General features: G+C 34.3%; 1 protein-coding gene across 1 annotated transcript in view; it reads right to left on the bottom strand.

Annotated features, from left to right (window-relative positions):
• Nucleotides 1–11,917, bottom strand: part of SLC8A1 (solute carrier family 8 member A1) — a 352,258-nt gene that overhangs the window by 339,412 nt on the left and 929 nt on the right. The window lies entirely within an intron of this gene.

The following is an 11,917-nucleotide window of genomic DNA, read 5'->3' as shown; positions in this document are numbered from 1 at the left end:
AAAGAAAGAAAGAAAGAAAGAAAGAAAGAAAGAAAAAGAAAGAAAGAACGAACGAAAGAAAGGAAAAGATAAAGAAGAAAAAAAAAACCCCAAAAACAAATTCATAGAAAAGGAGATCAGGCTTATGGTTACCAGATATCTGGGGAGAAGAGGTGGAGAATTGGAGGAAGGTGGTCCAAAGGTACAAACTTAGAGTTATAAGATAAATAAGTATGAGTAATGTAAAGTACAGCATTATGACTATGGCTAACACTGCTATAAGATATACAGAAAAATTAAGAGAGTGAATTCTTAAGAGTTCTCATTACAAGGAGAAAATTGTTTTGTTTTGTTTTTTCTTCTTTTTTATGGTGTCTATATAAGATGAGATGTTAACTGAACTTATTGTGGTAATAACTTCACAATATATGTAAATCAAACTATCATGCTGTATACCTTAAACGTATACAATAATGCATGTTAATGATTTCTTAATAAAACTGGGGGGGTGGAGTGGGGGCAGGGAGAAACTGCTGAATTCATTGTAACACAGAGTGGTGACTACCAGAGACTGGGGAGAGGCAGGAAAGAGGAGATAAAAAAGAAAAAAAAAAAGTAATAGAAAGTGGCTGTCAGTGGCTGGAGGAAGGAGGACATGATACATTCCTAATGTTTTACATTGTGCCATCAAATCTGTGTTAAAAATAAACACACACACACAAACAAAAATCCATGTTTTTTCCCTCACTGATCAAGACACATTCATGAAAATTTTGATGACATTAAATATACATAAGTTTTTCTTCCACCAAGAAACTGGTAAAACTGTGTGGATATTTTACTTATATCCAAGGAAAATTTGCATCATTTAAACATCATCAATCACTCAGAATGTGCAATCACATATTTATGAGGGCAGATGCACTGTGCTTGACTTTAAAACATGCGGCTCATTGGAAAGCATGGAGAGAGAAATTTTTTGTTATTTTTTTAACCCTTGATTACTGAGGGAGATTCTAAACAGAACCTTTAGTATTTCAGAAGATAATAAGTACATAAAAATTTTGTTTTGAAGTTTTTGGATCTTCATTTATTCTCTTTATATCACTTAATTGTTTTTCTAAATCTTTTGCTCATATATGGAATGCATAAACTATGCTTCTTTTAATAAATACAGATATATTAACCTATTCAAGACTGATTAGAATCTTCTAGATACATAGCATTCCGATAAGTGTCAAGGAAACAAAGGTGAGTATCTTTTAGGTACTTAATGAATCGTCAGTAAATGGAAAATCCTTGTGTATACTAAAGGTCCAACCTTGAATATAACATGATAATATTTGGAGATGATTCGTGGGGAGTGAGAAGGAGTCACTGGATTCACAACTACCTGTTCAGGCAACCAGGGATATCTAAGAATAAAACTCAAAATAGAAGACTACTGATGTCAGTTTGGCAAAGATATTGAACACAAGGTATTAATAACATCAGTGAAAAGAAGCAAAACTTCTAAAGCACAGTAAAACTTTATGATGACTAACATCTGGTTGGAATACATGGGCAAAGATGCTAATTATATTATAGAGAAACATGTATTATACTAGATACAGAGTAAGAATATCTAAAAATCAGAAATTATAAGAAATTGGTAAGTTATATTTTCTCAAATCTGGACTTGAAAATCCTGCCATTCACTTCACTTTCTACCAAATTTATATTTTTACAGTATAAGAATGCAAAAGTAAAAAAGCAAATTGTTAAAATATACAATTTCTATTTCGAAGCTGTAACGCTCAAAGACAAACCAACGCAAAGAGGTTCTCTTCATATGAAAAGGGATAAGATTTCATAACATCTGTGCTTCTCTTGTGCATAAAACTTAACAGTCGTGAAGGTCCTTTGGTAACCATCCAATTTGAGTTCTTATTTTATGGTCAAAGAAGCTTAGAACCAGAAAATGAAAATAAATTTACCAAGATCATGGAACTGGGGATTTGGAGAGCCAACTGGACTCCAGTTCTTCTTGCATCATAATACAGCAACCTTTCCCATATTACTTATACCAGTGGACGACCAGTCAGTAGCTATGCGCTATCTCTGTAATGGGGTCTCCTCCTTTTGCATTCTCTTTCTCCCATTTTTTTAAACATTTGATCCTTTTTCCCTTTTTGCAGCTCTGAAAAACTTAATGTCAGACCTGATCTACCCAAATGTGCCTTCTCCCCTCTGCAGGCCTCCACAATCACTACAATCAAATATTTGAGTCATTTGGCCCAAATTCTAATAACAAAAAGATCTGACAGGTCTGGCTGTCCCACTGCCTTTTGGTGACTCATTCATTTAATTTTTAATTTCTTTTGGGTACCTGGACATCTTTGACCTCAATCCAATAGCTTTTCTGAAAAATGTTTTCACTAAAAATAAGTTCCAGGCTTCAAAGAGGAAATACAAACATGAGAAATTGCTTTTGAGAGTAAATAAAGTATAAATATGTACAGCCAAGTGGGACCTGGAGATTATTTAGTTCTATCTTTCCTTTGTTTGATATTCAAAAAAGTTCATGTCATTCATTCATGAATGTAATTCATGTCAGCCATTAGCAGAGCTGGGATCAGAAGCGAGTGCTTCTGCCTTCTGTCTGATGATCATAGTTATATTTTCTAAAGCAAACACAGAGGTAAATATGGAGGAAAATAAAGGGAAACCCTTTGACATCTATCATGTGTTTATGCTTTCCCATACGTTGTCCCATTTGGCCACTCAAACCCCAACCCCCCTACCAGTGAAGTCTATATTATTATCATTCATTTACAAATGAAGAACTGAAGCTAAAACTAAAGTGAAAATTCATACTGCTGGAAGTATGACTGGAAGTCTGGTATTAGATTTGTCAACTTGGTATTCTGTTTACCTTCAATAGCACTGTAATAAATAAAATTAAGATAAATAATGTTGAAAAGTTACATATCAATTGATACACAATTTTATGATTCTTCGAAGACACGATTTCTTCAGTGTTCATGACAAAAACTGCCGTTTTGAATGATGATTATCCAAGTCATAACACATGGTGGAGAAAACATAGATTTTAGTGCCAAGCAGACATACGTTCAAATTCTGGCTGTCTGCTCATAATGCATTAGCTCAACAAATGGTTGTCATAATAATAATTATTATTCTCTCTATGTCTGAAAGTAAAGCATCTTCTGAGGAACAGCATATCTTATATTAAACGTGTATGAGAAAAGAGAAGAGTCCAAGTTCAGGACAAACTCTTACAGCACGTTTTTTTTTTTTTTCTAATACTATCTCCTTATTTTTGCCTCAGATGACAATGACTAGGACGATTTATGCAAAAATGATAAGCGATGTCAAGAACGAAGAGTTAGATGTAGGAGCAAATCACAAATGTATCAGTAAGTAAAAAATCAACATGTACAATGAGAGACTTCTTATAAGTCTATTACTTCATCATCTCATGCAACTTTTGACCATGAACTTTACAGTGAAGAGGTATTCCAATGGTTATGAAATCCAACTTCCTCATCCTTCAGAGGAAACAGAGGTCTGGCGAAGATTAGCGACTTGCTATTTGTTTTGTGACAGAGTTGGAACTTGAAGCCAGGACTTAGGATTTTGAGCATAGATGTTTACCTTTTAGTCTCCTCACACTGAAAGCGGTGCCTGTTTAAAGACATACCTCCTTTGTTAACCTTTGTCACAAAGAACCGTCAGTGATTATTCAGTTGTTAGATGGCAGTAATTATTTGGTCCTCAAATGGTATTATGAAACACTCAACCCTTACTCATAATCATTTTTCTTTCCTCACTGGCAGGAAATACTTTGACTCTAATAAATAGAATAATAAGATGCCTAGGTCAAATTTTAGATGCTATCTAAATTTTTAGATGTTATCTAAATGGGATCTCCATATTTCTCTAAATAAATAGGTTATTTGACTAGGTGTACTTGGCGCTCTGCTTGTACATACTAATAAAATGAGGCAGGTTTCTGGATCCAAATGGAGGCACTACTCACATGGTGTGTAGTGTTGTGTGATTAAAATACAAGTTCTAAAAGTATTATCTAACAGGATTTAAGAACTATATGAAGAGAGAAAATACTGCTATAGGGCAAGAACTTCAAACACTTGGAGCCAGATCTGGATAATTTTGCTAAAAATGCTAATAGACACTTCTTGCTATCACCATGTGTTGTTTTTTTGCCTTTTATAACCAGATAAACCAGTATTTGATTTTTAAAAAGTTATTCTCAGAATATTTGTGAATATTGAAAGATGAAATAATTAAAAAGAGAATATTCATCTAAAAGAAAGAGATTTAAATTACCCTCTCTTTCATGTGAGTCTTTTCACTTTGAGGCTGGTGAGGTTGATAGCTTCTGAGATCGGTGAGTTTGAATGGCCTTACAATAAGTAGACTGTATATTTTGGTGTTTGGAGTTAACCAAACACCAAAGCCACACATTCTTTAACATGCAAACGAGAAATATTACAAAAATCTGTTTATAAGTTAGTCTGGAGGACCTTAGAATGTAAAGAACAAATAGGAATCTTAAAATTAGCTTAATGGTTTGGAGCTAAGCGAGGAAGGGGCAGACTCTCCCTGCTTCAGGTATGTGGAAGACAAAAAAAGAGAAAACATTACTCCTTATAGTACATTTTCCTCTAGTTTTTCATCCAGTGAGAATTATTTTAACTTACTAGTTTAGTTATTAGATAAACATTTATGGATTACCCCCACTGTATGTCAGACATTGAGCCAAGCCCTTCATATATAAAGATGAGTAAGATAAGTACATGCCCCCAAGATGCTTAAAGTCTAACGAGGAGGCAGAAAAATACATGTTGACAATACTAGGTGCTATCATGGAGATAAACGTGGGATGTAGTAGGAGCACAAAGAGAAAATACAAACCAGAACTGGATGATGGGAAGGAGAGAATGTCACATAGAGAATGGTTCTTAAAGCAGTAGCAGGGTTTGTTAAGTGAAAAGAGAAAGAAAAAAAAAAAGCACTGAAGAAAGAAGGTAAATGAACATGTAATAAAATGGAGATATGAGTCACTCTTGACTACTGTAGTGAATCACAAGTAGTTTGGTAAAGCTGGGACAAATAACATTTATTGGGAGCTAGAGAGGGACAAGCTTAGGGCCCTAAGCAGGGCTATGATTTCAACGGTCTTTGGTACTAAGTTAATGAATTTGGACTTTTCTTCTGGACATTATAGGGATTTATTAAAAGATTTTACACATGAATACGACTGGTCAAAACTGAGTCTTAGCAAGATCACTTTGACAAAAAAATGAAGGACATTTGTGAGTGGCGAGGCTGGTGGACGGGCATATTTTAGCATGCTATTGTAATCATTCATGTAATATACTGTAAAAAGCAGTGGTAATGAATATGAGAGATATTCAGGAGGGAGGAACTGTAGGATTTGAGGACTGATTTGTTGTGGTGGGGAGACTGCAGATCAAGGAAAAAAGTCTAAGCTGTCTTTTTGGCTTAAAGTTAATCGAAGAGTTAGATAAACCAGAAAAGCGAGTCAGGCGGATAATAAAATGACAAGTTTAATTTTGAATATATTAAGTTTGAGTCAGGGGATCTGCAGAAACAGGTTGAAAGGACAGTTGGGTGTATTAATGGGAGGGTGGACAGTAAACATTATTAAAGGGAAACTAGAGTCAAGATGAAAGTGACTGTAAAACAGTACTGGCTGCTCTAAATTTGTTCAGATGCTTTGCACAAGTAAATTACATTCTAATGTATGAAAACTTTTAAAAAGAGAATGTGGAATCAATCAGTCGTCTTTGAGGAACTCTGGAGATTGGAGGAGGAGCCATAAGATTTCAAATTACACAATATAGTTTCAATGTTTAGTCAATTCAGCCTAACCTCATAATATTTAATGATCTTAAATTAGCCGGACTAAAAAATTCTGTTGGCACATGATTTCTGATCTTCATCAGAATATTTTTACATAACTACACAAAAGCACTTTGGACCAAAAGGAGAAATATGGGCTGACTGATAATGCAATTAAGTGGAATCCTCACTAAACAACTGTGCTCAAAGATTGCTAACTTGGGATGGATAAAAAGTAAGCAGTGCTCTGCATGGCATGGTTCTTGGCTTCGGCCAAATACTTTGTCCAAGTATTTCATGGAAATATAAAAGCCATTCTCACTACATTTGCAATAGATGAAGAATAAAAACAGACTGGATGACATTTCGGATCCACAAGGACCTTAGTAGATAGAATTTAATAGGAGTGAGTCTCCAGGTTCTGCACAAAGAGCCCTAAAAATTACCTACAAAGTACTTCTTGGCTCAGTTGTGGCTATCGATCTCCTCAACACATCAACTAGGTAAATAACAAAATAGACAGACTAGTGCATAAAGACTAGTTTTCAGGCATTAAAGTACGCAGGAATTCACATGCATGTTATGAAAGAACACACTAAAGAAATGAGAAAGTGTGAGAGAAATGCAGTAACTGCTGGTCTTCAGGGGCTTCAAAGGATGTCAGTTGGAATAGGAATTATGTTCTCTGTGATTATAAGGACTAGAACTATTACTATATAAGAGAAGTTACCTTCCTCTGTTAATCTTTGTGATGCACTTGCTCGCAGTGGAGCGGATAATAACTGACTTTGGAGCCAGATTTGTCCAGCTCTACTATTTAAGAGCTGTGTGACCTTGGGAAGATTTACTTAACCCCTGTCTGTCTCATTTTTGTCATTCGAAAATGAGGAAAATAATAGGATCCAGCTCGTAAGGTTATCATTAGGATCCAATGTGTTAGTATACGTCAAAGCATGGAGAAAAGTGCCTGGTACATAGAAATTACCCTATGCATTAGCTATCGTCGTTATTAGCAGTTATAGGACCATAGAGGGTAATTGCACTCTGCTCTCCGCCAGCAAGATATTAGGTAGAAAAAGAGATTTAAAGAGGTACCATTTAAGCAGCTTTTTAAAGTTTATGGATCATTTGCAATCCAGTGGTTGGAAGTTGGTGACAATTCCCAAGTGTTCTGCTTGCTGGCTCACCTACACAGCTCCCATCAGAGTGTATGGGAAGTCAGCTGCCAGCAATAGCCCACACCTTAGGTCCCAGGTCAACTTTCTTCTTGGGTATATGACAAAGTTAGGTGCTTCTTCCATTCTGAGCTCATCTTCTTGCCTTCACACTTTACATACTTTAGTTTTCTTTACATGTTGCTGGCTCCTGAGTCAATGGCAATTCAGAACTTGTTTTTTCCTGGCCTGCTATCTTTGACTCTGATGCCAAGTCCTTACTGGGGGAGAAGAAAAAGGCACTAAGAAACTTTACTTTTAAAAATTCCCATGTATAAATTGAAGTCCATTGAACTGCATGAACAAAGCAAATATTAAATTTTTATAGAAAATGGGAAAAGGCTTCCTTGCACCTCCAAGAGACCAGAACAACCTTGACATTTCGGTAGCAGTCAAATCAGAGTGACACTGTGTCTAAATCATGGTCTGGGACTCCTCACATCACTGAGTTATCTACCCAGCAATCTAACTAAAATTTATGAATCATATCTTGAAATCACACTTAATACCTATTCCACTCTATCTCTGAACAATACCTTTCTCCTAGACTATTACTTCCCATATTGAGTTCCAGGGAAGGTTGGAGTCACAAGACATTATCTCCTTGAAAAAATAAAATCTATGGACAAATGACTTTGAAAAACACTATGTAACACAAATAGCACTTAGATATTCTTAAAGCAGATTAGCTTATTAAAAACTCCAAGAACTTCTATGGTAAAAATCAGTTTACCTGGGTTTAAGCTAGTAGCCCCTAGTTTATTCTTTCATAGTACTATTTTTAGTCTATAGGCCATTAATATCTTATAAATCTAGTATTTGTTGAAAGAGTTTGGCAGCTATTAATTTTAGCTGCTTTTTTAAAACACCCACTCAGTACCCATTTATTCTTGAAAACAGCCCTTTAATTAAGGCAAGCATATGTCCCAGTTCATCTGGGACATTCCCAATTCACTGTTGTTGATCCAGTGTAATTATTAATAGTTCTCCATTTTACACTAAAAAATGTTCTAATGACTGATGATATAGACATTTGACTCATAGGGTATTTATTATTATCACCTGCTTTTTTTCCATTTGCTTGCTTTTCTACACTTTATTTTCCCTACTGCTGCCAAAATAAACTTTAAAAAATATAAATTACCTCATTTCATTTTTCAGTTTATAATCCTTCGATGGATTCCTACCTGGTGTCCTTCTCTTCTATTATATGATTTCATTTTTGAAAATTTTTTGTGTCTGTTAATGTTGAGTGAACATATATCTGTATGTATTGATTTTTGATATCTTACATAATAGTTTCCAGGCTCACCTTCATGGTATGATTTGGAGTAAGAGATGAATTCAATGTTCATAATCAACCCATTGATGAGTATTTGATCAATATCTCCCAAATGCTCAACTTTAATGCTGGGTTGATTTTAGAAACTGAGTTGAAAGGCATTTAAGAATTCATCTATATTCTTCTTGAAATGTGATAACTCTTCTATTTAATATTTCTAGCGACAAGGATAACAGTCTCTCTAGAAAAAAACATTCGAATTTAATATTGCTTGCAAAGATGGTATTGCCATTTATCGGTCACTACGTGAAACTATTGATTAGCATTTTGCCACTTAATACCTTCAATATGGTTATTCCTGTCGTCCACAATTTGCAGAGAAGGAAATAGAGGCTTACGAAGGTGATGTTATCTGTCTAAAGTCACTCAGCCATCAATGCATTGAAGAGACAGAATGAAACTCAGGCTATCTGACTCCAGGCAACCTTAGCAGTCTTAACTCTGATCACTGCTTCCACCTACTGTCTTGAACAGTCTTCTTTGCCTGGAGCTGAAATCTAAAGTTACTTATTTTATCTCTACCTGCATCAGCCCAGAATCTTTTTTTTCAGGTCTCTGAGAGCTTAGTATTTATTTCCCACTGAAATGGAAGGAGTCTTTTGTGGCCCTACATATCCTTTTAGTATTTTAGTATTTTAGCTTGTGTTAGTTTCTTATTCATACATTTTGATATATTAATATATCTGATATATGATACATTATATATCTTCTGCATAAAATCATGCACCCTCTCTCCAAAGTTCTTGACATTTAGAAAGACAACAGGCAAAAAAAGGGCAGTGATTGCCTATTCTTTAGAACTGTTGCTATCCAAAATATACCCTTTCAAGATGGCTGTTTGATAATTTGCTAAAACAATATAAAATTTTGTTTAGCAGCTGCAGTTAAGAACCATAATGTCACATATACTTTTTTCATCTTTCAATAATTGTGACTAGCAGTCACATAGGTTTCAGCAGTATGAAGTTAAGGAGTAGGAGCGATACCAAAAGATCCATATCCATCCTTTAGTTCAGAGAAAAATTCTTTTGAAATAGGCTGAAACTTTTACTTTTTAAAAAAATAGAAACTCCCTGTCAGCAAAGACGACATCAATAAAACTTCCAAAGAAATCACCTTTTTGGGAAAAAGCAATTTTTAAAAAAATCTTCAGCTGTGCTTCTATTAACTCCCTCTGTTGAAATAAATTGGACAGATTACAACTTTTTTATTGCAAAAAAGGAAGTGGTTATCAATCCTGGCTGCACAGTAGAGTTTCATGGGGTAGATTTTAAAAACAAATTGCCCTTGCCTGGAACCCGTGAGCATATTTAGTCTCTCGGGGGTGTAGTGGGGACATCACCCATCGTAAGTGATTTTAATGTGCAGTTAGAGTTGAGAACCGTGGCTCATCTCAGGGGAAGAAGTCAGAGGAATAGGAAAGGCCATTTTCTCCTCAGCAGCATTAAGTGCTGTGGAAATTTGTTCCCCTTTCATTACTTTATATATGCCTTAAAACTACCTTTAAAAATTCTCTGGCATGGAATTTTCTTCTAATATCTTGCCATGACACTTGAAAATATCATGTAACTTTAAGAAATGAGAAGACGTGCTGCATGGACTGATCGGTTTTGATCAGAAAACTAGGTGATCTGGACTCCGGAGAACCTTCACCTTCCATTGATTGACCTTGGAGAAAGAACACAGCCTCTCTGGTCTTCAAATTCCTCACCAGTACTGTCTTTTACTCTAGTGCTTTCTTGAAATTTCTTGAAATTTTTAGTGGTTTGTCTGGGACCACTCACTGTCTCACAGTTTTTAATAACCTGAGAAAATTTTATTTTATTTGAAACTTCTCAAAGGGATATTTTTTTTTTTTTCGAGTAACCAATGCTATCATTTCCTTGAAACTTAATGATTTTTTCCTGTGGGCCAAAATTTTCCATGCTTCTGGAAAAGTAAATATCTACTTTTACTTTCATATAAACTTACCCCCAATATTCAGGGATACTGTTCCCCATCAAAGCCTCTAAAAAGTTATTCCTCCTGCTCTTTGTAACGCCACTGCCCAGGCCCAGGAGCTATCCAGTCTGGTCCAATTATATAGATAGAAGCCTCAAATCTATCCTCTTAGGACAAATTTCAACTTTAGCATAGAGCATTCATTTTTTTTTTTCCACATGAGACTGTCAATACAATTTTCTTCTCAAAATATGATCTCTTCAAGATTTTCTACATGTATAATCATCACTGAATGCTTTAGAAGTCATAAGTCAAAAGGACAAGTAGTTTGACTATGTCAACTTTTTTTCATAGATGTTGACAGACTCTATATAAAAAAAGCAGTCATTCTTTATTACTTACATTACACTTCTTAAATTTGTTTGCAAAAGAAAAATAGGAGCAGACATTACTCATGAAGATGCACATTGGAAATGTACTTGGCAGTAAATAAATGAGAAAATAGTAGATGATGTCATATATGCATTGCATCTGAACACAAATACTAGTGATATAATTTATAATAACCTTTACATATTGAAAATTGTCAAAACTCTTGCTGTGCCATCCTTTTGGAAAACTGGTTGGTATGTAGTGTTTAATTAATTTTAAAATCATCTTTTCGTAGGCCTGTTCCACTTTAGCTAAAGTTATGACAGCTGGTCTCTGTTAGTTTAAAAAAAAAAGGCATAGTTTATTCCCTTTTTTTTCTAATACAGAATATTAGTATTGTTAAGTGAAGTAAAACAGCCTATTTTAGAAATGTAGAAAGGGTAAGTGTGATGTGTTATTAATATAATGTGTTGTCAATGTAAATAGACTAGACAGAAAAGGAATGATTCAATGAAAACATCCATATTTTAGTGTTATTATTTTAATAAAGATAATGTATTATTATGGAAATAGAACCATGTTTTCTTTTTTCTGCCACTTTTTTTTTGGTATTACGGAACATTCACAACTTGAAGGAACCACCACATAATTAAAGCCATTTTATCTATATCCCTTAAGTGAATTGCCTTTCCCAGTTATTTAATTTATTCAATGAACATCTTCTTGGTCAGTATTACAAACTCTTTTATTATTATTACTCTTATACTTGTTTATTAATCATTTTCCATGTCATCTTTTGTCATTAGAGAAGGAAAAATCACAATTTTTCTTTTTTTCCTCTCATGTTCTATCATAAGATTGAAAACTTTTTAGTTAAATGAATAGTTAGTTCAAACCTTACTTGAAATATAGACACCTTATTCTCAACAAGAGAAATCTTGAATTTAAATTCTATTATCTTGTGTAAAAATTCTATTTTAATTCAATCTTACAAATATACATATATTTTATAGACATGACCTGTAATATTTTTCTCTTGATCTTTGTAATTGCAGGAATTCTCAGATTTTGCTAGTAATTTTAAAAGAACTGCTGTAATAATCTAATTATTCCAACTTGGCAATTAACTGGAATAGCATTTCAAAGTGTAATTGATATGATTTGGCTAGGTTAACCA

Source organism: Pteropus medius, unplaced genomic scaffold (assembly GCF_902729225.1).
Source record: "Pteropus medius unplaced genomic scaffold, Ma_sr-lr_union100, whole genome shotgun sequence".
Taxonomy (NCBI): domain Eukaryota; kingdom Metazoa; phylum Chordata; class Mammalia; order Chiroptera; family Pteropodidae; genus Pteropus; species Pteropus medius.
Note: the sequence above shows the minus strand (reverse complement) of the source record. Positions and strands in the feature narration are given on the sequence as shown.